Raw genomic sequence first — 12330 nt, 5'->3', positions numbered from 1 at the left:
TCTCTCCATCAGCCAGTGCAACTTTTTTTTTTTCAGGCTGTCTGTCTGTGCGTGCCTGCTCCCTAGTACGTAGATGTTCCAACCCCTTTGAATATTTGCTTCCTCCGTTTGAAAGCTAAATAAATAAATAAATAAATAAATAAATAACTAAATGCATAGGTAGGAAATATAGGCTAAGCCAGCAACAGGTCGAACAAAATTGCACGAGTTGACTGTCAACAGTTGGCGGATTGGGGGAGTTTTAGTGCTTGTTTTCATCTGGAATGTTTAGCTTATTTTTTGGGGGTGACAGCTTTGTTTTCTATGTCCCTTTAGTTTTCACCGTTTTGTACAATTCCCGGTCTCGCTGTGTTCATTCGCCCAAGAGCTGCAAAGTCATTTTTTCAACACTGCCTGAGTATGGATAATAGCCTACAGTCTGCATGGCTGTCGACATCCCAGATATTGTGGTGTTTTCCTGAACAACTGTAGGTTACTCGTTTCAGGATGTCCGAGTAGAGCGAGTGACCAAAGTTCCTGTTTTTATGCACAGCGAATTGATATTTGAAAAGCTAATATCAGCGTGCTTCATGAAGTTTTGCTTGACAGCAGTTGCTACTACATAGCCTATGTTGTCGTATTAGATGCAGCATTCGATTGACGTGTGTCTACTATTACGTATAAGGCCTATATAAACCGTGCGCTAAGGAGAAGCGCTCATTCACGTCTCCGTCGCCGGAGGGAGCGCCACGCTTTCCGTCGTTAGTGTACATTTGTGGACATGTATGGATCATTGGCTGCCAGTGACTCTAGCACACCAGTAGAGAACTGCAGTTGGAGCAGTTGTTTTTACTTTCTCCGTGGCGAAGTTGAAGCAAAGCGGATCCATGAAACAACCCTCTTCACAACACATGACCTGAAGGCGCAATCCTAACTGGCCAGAGACCCAACTCGGAGCGTCTGCATCCCGACCGGTATGTGTACGTTGTTTTCATTGAGAGGCTACGTTTCTAAAACGAAGCTTATATTTCATGAATTGTAAATTAGGGTTGTTCTCTCCAATGAAACATCCCCTGTGTTTTCGCTCCGCTTAAAAAAAGGATTTTTTATTTTATTTTTTATATCCCATCAAATACTTAGTGGTTTTATATTCTCATGCATGGCCAGACACTGATTTCTCTCCTTAGCTTTGAGTATCATCTTTGTTTGAAAAGCTGAGCTTTTTTTTTTTTTTTTACTCCAGTGACGTTTTCTAATTTACTTGTGGTAGTTTCAAATGGTGTACACCAAGTGGTTTTTGCCATGCTATGTCACCATTACAATTTCTTTAGCTTCTAAACAAATCTGTGAGCGTTTTAATCAGAGATAAAGCTGCCCTATGTGTGTTGAACTGTGAGTAAAGTATATGCACTTGCCTAACCAAACTCTTCTGTCAGTACCCTTCGTTTTTAGGATAAAGAAGGAACAGTTATTGGAAATGTTACCAAGTTTTAAATGCCATTTGTTGTATTCTTCACTTTCAAAGTTGAACTCCACGCGGAAAATGCGCCCTTGTTTTCATGAACACATACTGTAGCGTACCTCACCTTTCACAACACACGCGTCTCCAACCCGGGTTGGGGAGCTTTAAGTAGGTTACTTTGGCCGGTTGCTTTCGCTTACGGCCATACCACGCTGAACACGCCCGATCTCGTCCGATCTCGGAAGCTAAGCAGCGTCGGGCCTGGTTAGTACTTGGATGGGAGACCGCCTGGGAATACCAGGTGCCGTAAGCTTTTCTCTCCATCAGCCAGTGCAACTTTTTTTTTTTCAGGCTGTCTGTCTGTGCGTGCCTGCTCCCTAGTACGTAGATGTTCCAACCCCTTTGAATATTTGCTTCCTCCGTTTGAAAGCAAAATAAATAAATAAATAAATAAATAAATAAATAACTAAATGCATAGGTAGGAAATATAGGCTAAGCCAGCAACAGGTCGAACAAAATTGCACGAGTTGACTGTCAACAGTTGGCGGATTGGGGGAGTTTTAGTGCTTGTTTTCATCTGGAATGTTTAGCTTATTTTTTGGGGGTGACAGCTTTGTTTTCTATGTCCCTTTAGTTTTCACCGTTTTGTACAATTCCCGGTCTCGCTGTGTTCATTCGCCCAAGAGCTGCAAAGTCATTTTTTCAACACTGCCTGAGTATGGATAATAGCCTACAGTCTGCATGGCTGTCGACATCCCAGATATTGTGGTGTTTTCCTGAACAACTGTAGGTTACTCGTTTCAGGATGTCCGAGTAGAGCGAGTGACCAAAGTTCCTGTTTTTATGCACAGCGAATTGATATTTGAAAAGCTAATATCAGCGTGCTTCATGAAGTTTTGCTTGACAGCAGTTGCTACTACATAGCCTATGTTGTCGTATTAGATGCAGCATTCGATTGACGTGTGTCTACTATTACGTATAAGGCCTATATAAACCGTGCGCTAAGGAGAAGCGCTCATTCACGTCTCCGTCGCCGGAGGGAGCGCCACGCTTTCCGTCGTTAGTGTACATTTGTGGACATGTATGGATCATTGGCTGCCAGTGACTCTAGCACACCAGTAGAGAACTGCAGTTGGAGCAGTTGTTTTTACTTTCTCCGTGGCGAAGTTGAAGCAAAGCGGATCCATGAAACAACCCTCTTCACAACACATGACCTGAAGGCGCAATCCTAACTGGCCAGAGACCCAACTCGGAGCGTCTGCATCCCGACCGGTATGTGTACGTTGTTTTCATTGAGAGGCTACGTTTCTAAAACGAAGCTTATATTTCATGAATTGTAAATTAGGGCTGTTCTCTCCAATGAAACATCCCCTGTGTTTTCGCTCCGCTTAAAAAAAGGATTTTTTTTTTTTTTTTTTATATCCCATCAAATACTTAGTGGTTTTATATTCTCATGCATGGCCAGACACTGATTTCTCTCCTTAGCTTTGAGTATCATCTTTGTTTGAAAAGCTGAGCTTTTTTTTTTTTTTTACTCCAGTGACGTTTTCTAATTTACTTGTGGTAGTTTCAAATGGTGTACACCAAGTGGTTTTTGCCATGCTATGTCACCATTACAATTTCTTTAGCTTCTAAACAAATCTGTGAGCGTTTTAATCAGAGATAAAGCTGCCCTATGTGTGTTGAACTGTGAGTAAAGTATATGCACTTGCCTAACCAAACTCTTCTGTCAGTACCCTTCGTTTTTAGGATAAAGAAGGAACAGTTATTGGAAATGTTACCAAGTTTTAAATGCCATTTGTTGTATTCTTCACTTTCAAAGTTGAACTCCACGCGGAAAATGCGCCCTTGTTTTCATGAACACATACTGTAGCGTACCTCACCTTTCACAACACACGCGTCTCCAACCCGGGTTGGGGAGCTTTAAGTAGGTTACTTTGGCCGGTTGCTTTCGCTTACGGCCATACCACGCTGAACACGCCCGATCTCGTCCGATCTCGGAAGCTAAGCAGCGTCGGGCCTGGTTAGTACTTGGATGGGAGACCGCCTGGGAATACCAGGTGCCGTAAGCTTTTCTCTCCATCAGCCAGTGCAACTTTTTTTTTTTCAGGCTGTCTGTCTGTGCGTGCCTGCTCCCTAGTACGTAGATGTTCCAACCACTTTGAATATTTGCTTCCTCCGTTTGAAAGCTAAATAAATAAATAAATAAATAAATAAATAACTAAATGCATAGGTAGGAATTATAGGCTAAGCCAGCAACAGGTCGAACAAAATTGCACGAGTTGACTGTCAACAGTTGGCGGATTGGGGGAGTTTTAGTGCTTGTTTTCATCTGGAATGTTTAGCTTATTTTTTGGGGGTGACAGCTTTGTTTTCTATGTCCCTTTAGTTTTCACCGTTTTGTACAATTCCCGGTCTCGCTGTGTTCATTCGCCCAAGAGCTGCAAAGTCATTTTTTCAACACTGCCTGAGTATGGATAATAGCCTACAGTCTGCATGGCTGTCGACATCCCAGATATTGTGGTGTTTTCCTGAACAACTGTAGGTTACTCGTTTCAGGATGTCCGAGTAGAGCGAGTGACCAAAGTTCCTGTTTTTACGCACAGCGAATTGATATTTGAAAAGCTAATATCAGCGTGCTTCATGAAGTTTTGCTTGACAGCAGTTGCTACTACATAGCCTATGTTGTCGTATTAGATGCAGCATTCGATTGACGTGTGTCTACTATTACGTATAAGGCCTATATAAACCGTGCGCTAAGGAGAAGCGCTCATTCACGTCTCCGTCGCCGGAGGGAGCGCCACGCTTTCCGTCGTTAGTGTACATTTGTGGACATGTATGGATCATTGGCTGCCAGTGACTCTAGCACACCAGTAGAGAACTGCAGTTGGAGCAGTTGTTTTTACTTTCTCCGTGGCGAAGTTGAAGCAAAGCGGATCCATGAAACAACCCTCTTCACAACACATGACCTGAAGGCGCAATCCTAACTGGCCAGAGACCCAACTCGGAGCGTCTGCATCCCGACCGGTATGTGTACGTTGTTTTCATTGAGAGGCTACGTTTCTAAAACGAAGCTTATATTTCATGAATTGTAAATTAGGGCTGTTCTCTCCAATGAAACATCCCCTGTGTTTTCGCTCCGCTTAAAAAAAGGATTTTTTATTTTATTTTTTATATCCCATCAAATACTTAGTGGTTTTATATTCTCATGCATGGCCAGACACTGATTTCTCTCCTTAGCTTTGAGTATCATCTTTGTTTGAAAAGCTGAGCTTTTTTTTTTTTTTTTTACTCCAGTGACGTTTTCTAATTTACTTGTGGTAGTTTCAAATGGTGTACACCAAGTGGTTTTTGCCATGCTATGTCACCATTACAATTTCTTTAGCTTCTAAACAAATCTGTGAGCGTTTTAATCAGAGATAAAGCTGCCCTATGTGTGTTGAACTGTGAGTAAAGTATATGCACTTGCCTAACCAAACTCTTCTGTCAGTACCCTTCGTTTTTAGGATAAAGAAGGAACAGTTATTGGAAATGTTACCAAGTTTTAAATGCCATTTGTTGTATTCTTCACTTTCAAAGTTGAACTCCACGCGGAAAATGCGCCCTTGTTTTCATGAACACATACTGTAGCGTACCTCACCTTTCACAACACACGCGTCTCCAACCCGGGTTGGGGAGCTTTAAGTAGGTTACTTTGGCCGGTTGCTTTCGCTTACGGCCATACCACGCTGAACACGCCCGATCTCGTCCGATCTCGGAAGCTAAGCAGCGTCGGGCCTGGTTAGTACTTGGATGGGAGACCGCCTGGGAATACCAGGTGCCGTAAGCTTTTCTCTCCATCAGCCAGTGCAACTTTTTTTTTTTCAGGCTGTCTGTCTGTGCGTGCCTGCTCCCTAGTACGTAGATGTTCCAACCACTTTGAATATTTGCTTCCTCCGTTTGAAAGCTAAATAAATAAATAAATAAATAAATAAATAACTAAATGCATAGGTAGGAATTATAGGCTAAGCCAGCAACAGGTCGAACAAAATTGCACGAGTTGACTGTCAACAGTTGGCGGATTGGGGGAGTTTTAGTGCTTGTTTTCATCTGGAATGTTTAGCTTATTTTTTGGGGGTGACAGCTTTGTTTTCTATGTCCCTTTAGTTTTCACCGTTTTGTACAATTCCCGGTCTCGCTGTGTTCATTCGCCCAAGAGCTGCAAAGTCATTTTTTCAACACTGCCTGAGTATGGATAATAGCCTACAGTCTGCATGGCTGTCGACATCCCAGATATTGTGGTGTTTTCCTGAACAACTGTAGGTTACTCGTTTCAGGATGTCCGAGTAGAGCGAGTGACCAAAGTTCCTGTTTTTACGCACAGCGAATTGATATTTGAAAAGCTAATATCAGCGTGCTTCATGAAGTTTTGCTTGACAGCAGTTGCTACTACATAGCCTATGTTGTCGTATTAGATGCAGCATTCGATTGACGTGTGTCTACTATTACGTATAAGGCCTATATAAACCGTGCGCTAAGGAGAAGCGCTCATTCACGTCTCCGTCGCCGGAGGGAGCGCCACGCTTTCCGTCGTTAGTGTACATTTGTGGACATGTATGGATCATTGGCTGCCAGTGACTCTAGCACACCAGTAGAGAACTGCAGTTGGAGCAGTTGTTTTTACTTTCTCCGTGGCGAAGTTGAAGCAAAGCGGATCCATGAAACAACCCTCTTCACAACACATGACCTGAAGGCGCAATCCTAACTGGCCAGAGACCCAACTCGGAGCGTCTGCATCCCGACCGGTATGTGTACGTTGTTTTCATTGAGAGGCTACGTTTCTAAAACGAAGCTTATATTTCATGAATTGTAAATTAGGGCTGTTCTCTCCAATGAAACATCCCCTGTGTTTTCGCTCCGCTTAAAAAAAGGATTTTTTATTTTATTTTTTATATCCCATCAAATACTTAGTGGTTTTATATTCTCATGCATGGCCAGACACTGATTTCTCTCCTTAGCTTTGAGTATCATCTTTGTTTGAAAAGCTGAGCTTTTTTTTTTTTTTTTTACTCCAGTGACGTTTTCTAATTTACTTGTGGTAGTTTCAAATGGTGTACACCAAGTGGTTTTTGCCATGCTATGTCACCATTACAATTTCTTTAGCTTCTAAACAAATCTGTGAGCGTTTTAATCAGAGATAAAGCTGCCCTATGTGTGTTGAACTGTGAGTAAAGTATATGCACTTGCCTAACCAAACTCTTCTGTCAGTACCCTTCGTTTTTAGGATAAAGAAGGAACAGTTATTGGAAATGTTACCAAGTTTTAAATGCCATTTGTTGTATTCTTCACTTTCAAAGTTGAACTCCACGCGGAAAATGCGCCCTTGTTTTCATGAACACATACTGTAGCGTACCTCACCTTTCACAACACACGCGTCTCCAACCCGGGTTGGGGAGCTTTAAGTAGGTTACTTTGGCCGGTTGCTTTCGCTTACGGCCATACCACGCTGAACACGCCCGATCTCGTCCGATCTCGGAAGCTAAGCAGCGTCGGGCCTGGTTAGTACTTGGATGGGAGACCGCCTGGGAATACCAGGTGCCGTAAGCTTTTCTCTCCATCAGCCAGTGCAACTTTTTTTTTTTCAGGCTGTCTGTCTGTGCGTGCCTGCTCCCTAGTACGTAGATGTTCCAACCCCTTTGAATATTTGCTTCCTCCGTTTGAAAGCAAAATAAATAAATAAATAAATAAATAAATAACTAAATGCATAGGTAGGAAATATAGGCTAAGCCAGCAACAGGTCGAACAAAATTGCACGAGTTGACTGTCAACAGTTGGCGGATTGGGGGAGTTTTAGTGCTTGTTTTCATCTGGAATGTTTAGCTTATTTTTTGGGGGTGACAGCTTTGTTTTCTATGTCCCTTTAGTTTTCACCGTTTTGTACAATTCCCGGTCTCGCTGTGTTCATTCGCCCAAGAGCTGCAAAGTCATTTTTTCAACACTGCCTGAGTATGGATAATAGCCTACAGTCTGCATGGCTGTCGACATCCCAGATATTGTGGTGTTTTCCTGAACAACTGTAGGTTACTCGTTTCAGGATGTCCGAGTAGAGCGAGTGACCAAAGTTCCTGTTTTTATGCACAGCGAATTGATATTTGAAAAGCTAATATCAGCGTGCTTCATGAAGTTTTGCTTGACAGCAGTTGCTACTACATAGCCTATGTTGTCGTATTAGATGCAGCATTCGATTGACGTGTGTCTACTATTACGTATAAGGCCTATATAAACCGTGCGCTAAGGAGAAGCGCTCATTCACGTCTCCGTCGCCGGAGGGAGCGCCACGCTTTCCGTCGTTAGTGTACATTTGTGGACATGTATGGATCATTGGCTGCCAGTGACTCTAGCACACCAGTAGAGAACTGCAGTTGGAGCAGTTGTTTTTACTTTCTCCGTGGCGAAGTTGAAGCAAAGCGGATCCATGAAACAACCCTCTTCACAACACATGACCTGAAGGCGCAATCCTAACTGGCCAGAGACCCAACTCGGAGCGTCTGCATCCCGACCGGTATGTGTACGTTGTTTTCATTGAGAGGCTACGTTTCTAAAACGAAGCTTATATTTCATGAATTGTAAATTAGGGCTGTTCTCTCCAATGAAACATCCCCTGTGTTTTCGCTCCGCTTAAAAAAAGGATTTTTTTTTTTTTTTTTTATATCCCATCAAATACTTAGTGGTTTTATATTCTCATGCATGGCCAGACACTGATTTCTCTCCTTAGCTTTGAGTATCATCTTTGTTTGAAAAGCTGAGCTTTTTTTTTTTTTTTACTCCAGTGACGTTTTCTAATTTACTTGTGGTAGTTTCAAATGGTGTACACCAAGTGGTTTTTGCCATGCTATGTCACCATTACAATTTCTTTAGCTTCTAAACAAATCTGTGAGCGTTTTAATCAGAGATAAAGCTGCCCTATGTGTGTTGAACTGTGAGTAAAGTATATGCACTTGCCTAACCAAACTCTTCTGTCAGTACCCTTCGTTTTTAGGATAAAGAAGGAACAGTTATTGGAAATGTTACCAAGTTTTAAATGCCATTTGTTGTATTCTTCACTTTCAAAGTTGAACTCCACGCGGAAAATGCGCCCTTGTTTTCATGAACACATACTGTAGCGTACCTCACCTTTCACAACACACGCGTCTCCAACCCGGGTTGGGGAGCTTTAAGTAGGTTACTTTGGCCGGTTGCTTTCGCTTACGGCCATACCACGCTGAACACGCCCGATCTCGTCCGATCTCGGAAGCTAAGCAGCGTCGGGCCTGGTTAGTACTTGGATGGGAGACCGCCTGGGAATACCAGGTGCCGTAAGCTTTTCTCTCCATCAGCCAGTGCAACTTTTTTTTTTTCAGGCTGTCTGTCTGTGCGTGCCTGCTCCCTAGTACGTAGATGTTCCAACCACTTTGAATATTTGCTTCCTCCGTTTGAAAGCTAAATAAATAAATAAATAAATAAATAAATAACTAAATGCATAGGTAGGAATTATAGGCTAAGCCAGCAACAGGTCGAACAAAATTGCACGAGTTGACTGTCAACAGTTGGCGGATTGGGGGAGTTTTAGTGCTTGTTTTCATCTGGAATGTTTAGCTTATTTTTTGGGGGTGACAGCTTTGTTTTCTATGTCCCTTTAGTTTTCACCGTTTTGTACAATTCCCGGTCTCGCTGTGTTCATTCGCCCAAGAGCTGCAAAGTCATTTTTTCAACACTGCCTGAGTATGGATAATAGCCTACAGTCTGCATGGCTGTCGACATCCCAGATATTGTGGTGTTTTCCTGAACAACTGTAGGTTACTCGTTTCAGGATGTCCGAGTAGAGCGAGTGACCAAAGTTCCTGTTTTTACGCACAGCGAATTGATATTTGAAAAGCTAATATCAGCGTGCTTCATGAAGTTTTGCTTGACAGCAGTTGCTACTACATAGCCTATGTTGTCGTATTAGATGCAGCATTCGATTGACGTGTGTCTACTATTACGTATAAGGCCTATATAAACCGTGCGCTAAGGAGAAGCGCTCATTCACGTCTCCGTCGCCGGAGGGAGCGCCACGCTTTCCGTCGTTAGTGTACATTTGTGGACATGTATGGATCATTGGCTGCCAGTGACTCTAGCACACCAGTAGAGAACTGCAGTTGGAGCAGTTGTTTTTACTTTCTCCGTGGCGAAGTTGAAGCAAAGCGGATCCATGAAACAACCCTCTTCACAACACATGACCTGAAGGCGCAATCCTAACTGGCCAGAGACCCAACTCGGAGCGTCTGCATCCCGACCGGTATGTGTACGTTGTTTTCATTGAGAGGCTACGTTTCTAAAACGAAGCTTATATTTCATGAATTGTAAATTAGGGCTGTTCTCTCCAATGAAACATCCCCTGTGTTTTCGCTCCGCTTAAAAAAAGGATTTTTTATTTTATTTTTTATATCCCATCAAATACTTAGTGGTTTTATATTCTCATGCATGGCCAGACACTGATTTCTCTCCTTAGCTTTGAGTATCATCTTTGTTTGAAAAGCTGAGCTTTTTTTTTTTTTTTTTACTCCAGTGACGTTTTCTAATTTACTTGTGGTAGTTTCAAATGGTGTACACCAAGTGGTTTTTGCCATGCTATGTCACCATTACAATTTCTTTAGCTTCTAAACAAATCTGTGAGCGTTTTAATCAGAGATAAAGCTGCCCTATGTGTGTTGAACTGTGAGTAAAGTATATGCACTTGCCTAACCAAACTCTTCTGTCAGTACCCTTCGTTTTTAGGATAAAGAAGGAACAGTTATTGGAAATGTTACCAAGTTTTAAATGCCATTTGTTGTATTCTTCACTTTCAAAGTTGAACTCCACGCGGAAAATGCGCCCTTGTTTTCATGAACACATACTGTAGCGTACCTCACCTTTCACAACACACGCGTCTCCAACCCGGGTTGGGGAGCTTTAAGTAGGTTACTTTGGCCGGTTGCTTTCGCTTACGGCCATACCACGCTGAACACGCCCGATCTCGTCCGATCTCGGAAGCTAAGCAGCGTCGGGCCTGGTTAGTACTTGGATGGGAGACCGCCTGGGAATACCAGGTGCCGTAAGCTTTTCTCTCCATCAGCCAGTGCAACTTTTTTTTTTTCAGGCTGTCTGTCTGTGCGTGCCTGCTCCCTAGTACGTAGATGTTCCAACCCCTTTGAATATTTGCTTCCTCCGTTTGAAAGCAAAATAAATAAATAAATAAATAAATAAATAAATAACTAAATGCATAGGTAGGAAATATAGGCTAAGCCAGCAACAGGTCGAACAAAATTGCACGAGTTGACTGTCAACAGTTGGCGGATTGGGGGAGTTTTAGTGCTTGTTTTCATCTGGAATGTTTAGCTTATTTTTTGGGGGTGACAGCTTTGTTTTCTATGTCCCTTTAGTTTTCACCGTTTTGTACAATTCCCGGTCTCGCTGTGTTCATTCGCCCAAGAGCTGCAAAGTCATTTTTTCAACACTGCCTGAGTATGGATAATAGCCTACAGTCTGCATGGCTGTCGACATCCCAGATATTGTGGTGTTTTCCTGAACAACTGTAGGTTACTCGTTTCAGGATGTCCGAGTAGAGCGAGTGACCAAAGTTCCTGTTTTTATGCACAGCGAATTGATATTTGAAAAGCTAATATCAGCGTGCTTCATGAAGTTTTGCTTGACAGCAGTTGCTACTACATAGCCTATGTTGTCGTATTAGATGCAGCATTCGATTGACGTGTGTCTACTATTACGTATAAGGCCTATATAAACCGTGCGCTAAGGAGAAGCGCTCATTCACGTCTCCGTCGCCGGAGGGAGCGCCACGCTTTCCGTCGTTAGTGTACATTTGTGGACATGTATGGATCATTGGCTGCCAGTGACTCTAGCACACCAGTAGAGAACTGCAGTTGGAGCAGTTGTTTTTACTTTCTCCGTGGCGAAGTTGAAGCAAAGCGGATCCATGAAACAACCCTCTTCACAACACATGACCTGAAGGCGCAATCCTAACTGGCCAGAGACCCAACTCGGAGCGTCTGCATCCCGACCGGTATGTGTACGTTGTTTTCATTGAGAGGCTACGTTTCTAAAACGAAGCTTATATTTCATGAATTGTAAATTAGGGCTGTTCTCTCCAATGAAACATCCCCTGTGTTTTCGCTCCGCTTAAAAAATGGATTTTTTTTTTTTTTTTTTATATCCCATCAAATACTTAGTGGTTTTATATTCTCATGCATGGCCAGACACTGATTTCTCTCCTTAGCTTTGAGTATCATCTTTGTTTGAAAAGCTGAGCTTTTTTTTTTTTTTTACTCCAGTGACGTTTTCTAATTTACTTGTGGTAGTTTCAAATGGTGTACACCAAGTGGTTTTTGCCATGCTATGTCACCATTACAATTTCTTTAGCTTCTAAACAAATCTGTGAGCGTTTTAATCAGAGATAAAGCTGCCCTATGTGTGTTGAACTGTGAGTAAAGTATATGCACTTGCCTAACCAAACTCTTCTGTCAGTACCCTTCGTTTTTAGGATAAAGAAGGAACAGTTATTGGAAATGTTACCAAGTTTTAAATGCCATTTGTTGTATTCTTCACTTTCAAAGTTGAACTCCACGCGGAAAATGCGCCCTTGTTTTCATGAACACATACTGTAGCGTACCTCACCTTTCACAACACACGCGTCTCCAACCCGGGTTGGGGAGCTTTAAGTAGGTTACTTTGGCCGGTTGCTTTCGCTTACGGCCATACCACGCTGAACACGCCCGATCTCGTCCGATCTCGGAAGCTAAGCAGCGTCGGGCCTGGTTAGTACTTGGATGGGAGACCGCCTGGGAATACCAGGTGCCGTAAGCTTTTCTCTCCATCAGCCAGTGCAACTTTTTTTT

The 12330-nt window shown here is 42.7% G+C and overlaps 7 non-coding genes across 7 annotated transcripts; all 7 read left to right on the top strand.

The window, feature by feature from the left end:
* The first annotated feature begins 1635 nt into the window (after positions 1–1635).
* On the top strand, positions 1636–1754 carry LOC134063116 (5S ribosomal RNA). The gene has a single exon (XR_009935888.1). It is a non-coding gene; the product is annotated as a 5S ribosomal RNA (ribosomal RNA).
* A 1640-nt stretch (positions 1755–3394) lies between these two features.
* Positions 3395–3513, top strand: LOC134063115 (5S ribosomal RNA). Its single transcript, XR_009935887.1, has one exon. It is a non-coding gene; the product is annotated as a 5S ribosomal RNA (ribosomal RNA).
* A 1638-nt stretch (positions 3514–5151) lies between these two features.
* Positions 5152–5270, top strand: LOC134063114 (5S ribosomal RNA). The gene has a single exon (XR_009935886.1). It is a non-coding gene; the product is annotated as a 5S ribosomal RNA (ribosomal RNA).
* A 1638-nt stretch (positions 5271–6908) lies between these two features.
* On the top strand, positions 6909–7027 carry LOC134063113 (5S ribosomal RNA). Its single transcript, XR_009935885.1, has one exon. It is a non-coding gene; the product is annotated as a 5S ribosomal RNA (ribosomal RNA).
* Positions 7028–8663: 1636 nt separating this feature from the next.
* LOC134063112 (5S ribosomal RNA) lies at positions 8664–8782 on the top strand. Its single transcript, XR_009935884.1, has one exon. It is a non-coding gene; the product is annotated as a 5S ribosomal RNA (ribosomal RNA).
* Positions 8783–10420: 1638 nt separating this feature from the next.
* On the top strand, positions 10421–10539 carry LOC134063111 (5S ribosomal RNA). The gene has a single exon (XR_009935883.1). It is a non-coding gene; the product is annotated as a 5S ribosomal RNA (ribosomal RNA).
* A 1640-nt stretch (positions 10540–12179) lies between these two features.
* LOC134063110 (5S ribosomal RNA) lies at positions 12180–12298 on the top strand. Its single transcript, XR_009935882.1, has one exon. It is a non-coding gene; the product is annotated as a 5S ribosomal RNA (ribosomal RNA).
* The last annotated feature ends 32 nt before the right edge of the window (positions 12299–12330 follow it).

Source organism: Sardina pilchardus, chromosome 17, assembly GCF_963854185.1.
Source record: "Sardina pilchardus chromosome 17, fSarPil1.1, whole genome shotgun sequence".
Classification (NCBI taxonomy): domain Eukaryota; kingdom Metazoa; phylum Chordata; class Actinopteri; order Clupeiformes; family Clupeidae; genus Sardina; species Sardina pilchardus.
This window is presented reverse-complemented; position numbering and strand designations above follow the sequence as displayed.